At 37.9% G+C, this 8,012-nt stretch overlaps 1 pseudogene; it reads left to right on the forward strand.

The window, feature by feature from the left end:
• The first annotated feature begins 6,386 nt into the window (after positions 1–6,386).
• Positions 6,387–7,991, forward strand: LOC143607515 (F-box protein At1g67340 pseudogene; annotated as a pseudogene).
• Positions 7,992–8,012: the final 21 nt, after the last annotated feature.

Here is an 8,012-nt window from a genome sequence, read left to right on the forward strand (position 1 = left end):
TTTTTATTTTCATGTGGATTACTAAATGCTAGTATCGGCTATATGTAGTGGACGATAAAAGAAAGGTTTTTTGGGCTATTTTTAAGTGGAACACCGCCCCCTAGGCGATTTTTGGGCTATAAGTTGAGGGGGGGGGGGACACCTTTTGTCGTCAGTTGTGTGATGAAATTAATAATAAAATAAGTGGAGGGGGGCGATTTTTGAGCTACAAATCATTACATCCCTAAAATAAAAATAGTCCATCTGCTTACGTGGCGCTATGTGTCAAAAATCTCCATATTTTATAGCCTTCACTACATATAATCTAATTATTTGCGTTTCTGTAAACACCAACATTATAATAAGATAATTATTCCCAAAACGTAATCTCAAACACCCCTAAATACATAGCATTTCTATTGATCATGATGTTTGAAAATTGTATTTTGATGTAATTCATATTATGTAATGCTTAAAAGGAAACTAGAAGCACGCACACCAAATTATACATGTATAATGCAAGGAATAACTAAGACGCTTACAACCAAAGGGCAAGAAAACTTAACCCGTTGTAAACGAGCACCGGATTGTAAGAGAAGGCCCCATTTTTTCCGGTACTAGGTGCCGTGAACACCTACAACTATGACACAACACTTGGCATTCTCTAACCTTCAAATAAGTTGAAATCATTGCATAATATCACTCACATGATTCATCTTACAAACAAACAAAAACACATGAACTAATCTTGTGATTCTAAAGACTCGTTACACATTTAATCACTAATTCATAATAAGTATGAATACAAACATTTTGCCGATAATAACCGAGCACAATGGTGATACGTGAGGGGTTAATTGAGTAAAACGACTTTAACATGATAGAGCGGATGGGGGAGTAAAGTTAAATGTATGATTATTGTGCCTCTTATCTCATCAGTACATGCATAATTGTTATCTAACGTTTTAAAGTTACGTACGCTATAAAATTTCTAGTTTCAATATAATAAAAATAACTCAGTTTATTAAACATCGAGTTAATATTCGAAATCGGACTTGATAAAGATTCGATCGATCAAGCATGAACTATACATCAAATACGTTTTTCCAAACAACATTAAATCATCATAACTCAAAAAATACTGTATAAATTTTACCAAAACATCGAATATATTCGATAAAACTTATGAAAATATATATGTTTTAGGTAAGAAACATAAATTTTCTATAGTCTAGATTTTGAATGTTGTAACTTAATGTTAAAGTCATTGGTAAGCTGGATAACTACCTCACATCACGATGTTGGTTTTAAGGTTTTCTTAATCATGATTGTTTTGTATTAAATTATAAACTGAATAATAATAATTGATAATGATGGATGTACATTGCTTGCTAAACTACCAAATCTTTACAACAGCCTTCTTTTTGCAATATGAGACCAAACATGTTGGATATTCTCATTATGTTATTTTTTTTTAATAAATTAAATCACTTCTATTGAAGATATTTGACATCTTATAACTTTTACGCATTTTCAACTAGTTTTTCCTTTAACAAAATACGTCGCATTAATATATACCCTTCTTTTACTTAACAAGGATACTGGATTTTAAAAATCTCAACTTCAATTCATTGGCTGGTGTTAAGCTCGACTTAAGAAATGTACCACGACAGTCGCAACTTTCAACTTATTTTCCTTTACCGAACCTTTTACTAACGGAGTATACACTCTTTAGCCTTTTATGATGTGGACAATGATGTGACAAAATAGTGACGTGGACTATTTTTTTGCAAAATTTTTACTAAATAAGTATCTAGTAAAAATATTAATGTTCAAAACAAAACAAATTAAAACTAAAATTTTCTTATATTTTATTTTTTCTCTAGTAAAAATTTGGCACAGATCCTTAGATGTTTTTATCTTGCATCGGGTTTTAAAGTAAACTATAGTAAAAGTAATTTTTTCGATGTCTGTGTAGATGATATGAAGGTCTTTAATATAGCATGATAATGTTAACTACTGAAGAAACACTAACCGGACCCCGGGCAGATTACGGGTAACCTGGGGGTTAGATAGATGTTTCCCACTAGGGGTTAGACCCAGAAAAGATGGTTCTTCTGATAACCTGCAAAACAGACACCGTGAGCTTGTCACTGAGAAGGGGGGGTTCCTCCTTGTGACCACCCTCCGGCGTGAGAATCAGACTAGATTGCTCTTTAAATATAAATGTATATTAAGAGATTGCTAGAGCAGATATCAGGTATAATATGATGATAATATGATCATACCATTTGGGGTATTTATAGCCGAAGGTAGGTTTCCAAGGAGGTGTGGCCGGCTGAATAGTGTTCCTGCTCCACCAACTGTGGCCTACGCACGTGCCCTGCTGGTAGTTGGTGGGTAGGCAGCGGCTGACAGTGACCAGGCCTGCTGTGTACTATTCCTTTTCCACCAACTGCCGGCTATGCACGTGGTATGACAGGAGTTGGTGAGTAGGCAGCGGCTAATAGTGACATACAGTACAAGAGCATGCTGCTCGCCATACTGTTGTCAATAAGCTGTCGTATCTTTGGTCAGATCTTTTGCCCATACCTCGTCAGGTACAGTACAGAAGATCTTCCCGTATCGTACGGACTGGCTTAGTTGGGCGGGAGTATTCCCCCTCCCGCCTTTGGGCGGGATTGTTCCCGGCTTTGCTCATTCCTTCAGGTGACACTGAATGAGAGCTAAGTGCCTTGTGCGTGTAGCCTTGCTGCGCGGGTGGCCTTCCCTGATGGCTTGTATCCGCCGCTGCGGGAACAGGCGGAGTCCTTCACCATTGGGAGGCATTTCCTGCGGGAACAGCTTGCGTACTGCGCGTAAGGACGTCACGTCTCTGAGCATGGTGGGTCCTGCGGATCCAGTTAGTTTCTGCGCAGACGTCTCTCTTCAAGGTGAGTCTTGCGGGTCCAACTGGGCTCTGCTAGGACCTATAGTAAAAGTAATTTTTTCGATGTCTGTATAGATGATATGAAGGTCTTTAATATAGCATGATAATGTTAACTACAATGTTGGTTCAAGTTTCCTTTCTTGGTGTCTACAGTTGCCGCCATGAATCAATCGACTATTCATGCTAATTTCTTGATGACTTTAGTGTAATTGAAGGGCGACTTTGGTGTAATTAGAGGGTAATGAATGATAAGATTTTTCAAAAGAAAACCACTAAAGGGGATATCTTATTTTTGTATTCAAAATAGAGCTCATTGTGAGAGGGTTGTCCCGTCTTTTTGGTGTTAATATGATCACATGTAATTTATATTGATTTTTTCTTTTGGGTTTTAGCTTCTTGCCGATCTTTTCTTTTATTTATATTTTTTTGTTAACTGAAGAAACACTAAGTGACCCCGGCAGATTACGGATAATCTGGGGGTTAAGTAGATGTTTCCCACGATGATTAGGTCCGGCAAAGATGGTTATTCTTCTGATGACCTGCAAAACAGACACCGTGAGCTCGTCACTAAGAAGGGGGGGTACCTCCTTGTGACCACCCTCCGGCGTGAGAATCAGACTAGATTGCTCTGAATATAAGTGTATATTAAGATAAATAGCTATAGCAGATATATGATGGTATAAGATATATGATATAAGATGATCCTACCGTTCCAAGGTGTTGGAGTATTTATAGCCGAAGGTAGGTTTTCAAGCAGGTATAGCCAGCTGTATAATATTCCTTTTATACCAACTGTGGGCTACGCACGTGCCATGCTGGTGGTTGGTGGGTAGGCAGCGGCTTGATAGTGACATAGCCGGCTGTGTACTATTCCTTTTCCACCAACTGCAGGCTATGTACGTGCCACGACAAGGGTTGGTGAGTAGGCAGCGGCTGATAGTGACATTAAGTACTAGAGCGTGCTCATCGTCGTACTGTTGTCAGTGAGCTGTCGCTGCTTTGGTCAGATCTTGTCTATTTTGTCCATACCTTGGCAGGTATAGTACAAAAGATCCTCCAGAAGCATACGGACTGACTCATTTGGGCGGGAGTATTCCCGGCTTGCTCATTCCTTCTTTAGGTGACATTACTGAATTATTGAGAGTTAGTGCCTTGTGCGTGTAGCCTTGCTATTAGTGCGGGTAGCCTCCGCTGATGGCTTGTATCCGCAGCTGCGGGAACAGGCGGGGTACTTAACCATTGGGAGGCTTTTCCTGCGGGAACAGATGGCGTATGCGCGTAAGGTCTTCATCTCTCTGAGCATGGTGGGTCCTGCGGAACCAGTTGGTCTTTGCGCAGACGTCCCTCTTCAAGGTGAGTCTTGCGGGTCCAACTGGGCTCTGCTGGGACCTACCTCTTCATTAACCTTTTAAAATGCATGTAAAAAGAAGTAATATATTATTTTTATTTAATTTTATAATATACGATCAAACTAATGAACCAATAAAATTACGACAAATTGGATTTTTAAGAATCACAACTTAGAAAGTAGTTTGTCAATGGTCCCAACTTTCACACCATTTGTTTTCATTGGACCTCCGTTAAAAAAAATTGACGAAGTTAAGTTTTTTCCAAATTTCAAACTGCTATTTTAGGACTTTTGATCAGAATGAGGATACAAACGACTAATGGATGCTTCAATTCCGGTGTTTAAACTTTTAATTAACAAAAATCAAGCTGTTTGGAGCACTGTTTCGAGTTAAGTTTTACATCAATCGATTCGTATTCTTATTTCGACCAAAAGCACTAAAATATCAATTTGAAATTTGAAAAAAAAAACTTAACGCCGTTAAATTTTTTTTAACAAAGGTCCAATAAAAACAAATAATGTAAAAGTTGGAACCGGTGACAGCTACCTTATATGTTGGAATTATTATCAACCAGCTGATTAAGTTAACATTATTAAAATTCGATTTGCCTAAAATTACCGATACCACAAACAAAAAAATTAAGTATGAAAAGAAGAAATAAAAACACTCATATTTGACTTCCTTTATTATCTTATGTGACCACCCTGCACGTAGGTCTTTTGGCTGTATGAAGAAAATTGTACGTACGTACAATACAGGCAGACAAAAGTTACAGGGGAGAACTTTGGGAGGGACCAATTTATCCGGTCAACGCCGTTTGACCATTAACTTATAGCTGGTTAACATGTGAACAGTAGCAACATTAATTTATGTTATTTTATTATTTTTGTAACAGTTAATTATCTACTTAACCTATTTACACCGGGATTACATAAATTGAATATGGTTCAGTGATAGAGCAATTTTACATGTGAGAGGTAGGGGGTTCAAACCTCACTATCACCAAATTATATGGGAGATATGAGGGATGACCCTGTCTTGCCAGGGTTCGAGTCCTGATCTCACCCGGTTTTACCGGCTCCTCGCTGTCGTGCCGTTTGGCGGGCGTGGGAGTCGGGTTTTATCCGAGGAATCCCTCAATAGATGGACCGCTAGGGGCTCCGTCCGTCCGGACTCGTGGCCGGCTTGGGCTACCTTTAGTCATTGGGGATCGCGTACGGAGTACCCGGTGTTACTTAATTGGTCGTTACAAAAAAAAAAATTACACCTGGATTGGAATCTCCGGCATTAAGGTAATAAATCATCTATTATATAAGAAACGTCCCAGGAAATCGTTAAAACCTCCTCGCCCTTAAGTGAAAAAAAAAGACCCACTTAAAATTTAATAAAAATAACTCATATACAACATTCTTTTCATTACGCCAAAAGTTATTGTATATCTTTTTGTTTTAAGATAACTTTAATTATAAAATATATATGATTTCTTATCCCCCCCCCCCCCCCACCCCCTTTTTTTATCGAGAGAGGAGGTCATTTGGGATTACTTCACACATGAGTCAAACTAGCACTATATTACACCACCAAATACCTTTAACCAAATAATATCTGATATTAATTTATCTTTTATATAAACTTTTCATCATAGAAAAGCGTGCAATTTATAGCAGACTTTGATAACGATAAAAGCTTGCCATTAAATTTCTCCAAAACCGGCTTCCATAGATTGAAAGAATTGATGTACTTTTAACATTTTGTTTTGACTTTTAACTATTTCATTTTGTACCTCTAGTTTCTTGTTAGCTTTTTAAATTTATTAATAAAATTGACCTTATCATCCAAATTTTCTTCTTCTTTTTTCCTTTAAATTAAGCTTTTCAAATTTCAAACAAGAAAATAAATTAACATCGACTTAATCACAGTCAAGTCATAAGTCATAACTATTAAATAGACAAAATTAAAACGACCCAATAATAACACACACAATTGAAAACAAAACGTACACCAATATTTAACGTGACCCCACAAAACAAAAGATAATTAAGACAAGGACATTATCGTAATTCCCAACTACCCATTATATAAGCCCATGAAGTCCACTCGTCAATGCTCACACTGTCACCTTTATTATTATTTCACATTTTCACTAATGAGAACACGCCGCGGTAATTTATATCCGGTGACCGGAGCTCCGGCAACAACCAGCCGGAAAAGATTCAAAACGCCATCCACTCGCTTTAACTTCTTCAATGTACTCCCGGACGACATCGTTTTACTAATCCTTGCAAGATTATCCTCCACAGCCGATTCTCCGGCGGATTTCATAGCCTCTTTAGTAACGTAAGTAACCGGAATATAACCGGAAGTGGTAAACTGATAACTGAATAGATTCTGATATTTGTAATTGATTGTGTGAAACAGATGCAAAAGGTTTAACGGGTTAGGGCTTAACCCGCTTGTGTTGTCAAAAGCTTCACCGGAAACGTTGGCCGTGAAAGCTGAGAAGTGGTCGGAATGTGCTCACCGGTTTCTTCAACGGTGCTCCGATGCCGGAAACGTTGAAGCTTCTTACATACTAGGCATGGTAAGTAAACCAAGTATTTTATTTTATTTATAGTACTCTCAAGGTGAAGCTTGTATTGTGGGCCCGGACATAGGAAATTTATAGGTTTTTTTTCGAAAATTTTTAAATATAGTATAAATTTACCTTTTTTTTTGACCGACACCTCGGTTTATGAATTTTTTTATACACAAAGTTTTCCTCTAAACTTCTTCAATTATTATTATTATTATTATTATTATTATTATTGTTGTTTTTTTTAAACCAATTTGTGTATCCGACTTTTTTTACCTCATGTGAGGCTTGTCGACAAAATAAATTAGTCAGCCGGCATAGTAGATTAGTAGGATGGCGGATCTTATTATTTTGAGTACCCATGTCAAGATTTTATTTGCTCCATAAACCGGCTGACGACATAACTAAACAGTCAGTCTAACCTTTCTTGAAAGGGTATTTTAGGTATTTGTAAAATTATGGGGTTAGTTTAGTAATGTGATTGGTCAAAGTCAAAGTAGCCATTTTGGTCATCTTTCCTTATTTATTTAGGGAAATCCTAGGGACACCCATACATTTGTATTAAAAAACCAATCAATACGCCTCGTATAGCCTAATACGGGACGTACAACTTATACTGGACGTACAAGGGGGTGTCTGGATGTCTCGTAAGACCCTTTATTTATTGCACATTTTGTTAATAGTATATTTACCCATTTTTGTTAAATATTAATATATTTATTATTTTATTTTCTTATTCACAGATTCAATTTTACTGTTTCCAAAACCGGAGAGACGGAGCTGCCTTAATGGCAAAAGCCGCGATTAGATCTCACGCGCCGGCACTCTACTCACTAGCAGTTATTCAGTTCAACGGCAGCGGTGGGTCTAAAAACGTGAAAGACCTAATCGGCGGCGTCACGCTCTGCGCACGTGCGGCGTATCTCGGCCACATTGACGCGCTACGTGAACTCGGCCACTGTCTAAAAGACGGCTACGGGATCGGTAAAAACATACCCGAAGGCCAACGGTTTTTAATCGAAGCCAACACACGTGAGCTGGCAACCATTTGTTCTAACCGAACGAACACAAATATGAATACGAATACAAATAGAAATAAAAATATAAATCCAGTCGTCACGTGTTTGATAAGTGACTTCGGGTTCAGTTTACCGAACCCGAGGTGTCACCCATCCAACCGATT

Source organism: Bidens hawaiensis, unplaced genomic scaffold (assembly GCF_021521415.1).
Source record: "Bidens hawaiensis isolate Kalapana, Puna unplaced genomic scaffold, B.hawaiensis_p1.1 tig00083191_1, whole genome shotgun sequence".
NCBI lineage: Eukaryota > Viridiplantae > Streptophyta > Magnoliopsida > Asterales > Asteraceae > Bidens > Bidens hawaiensis.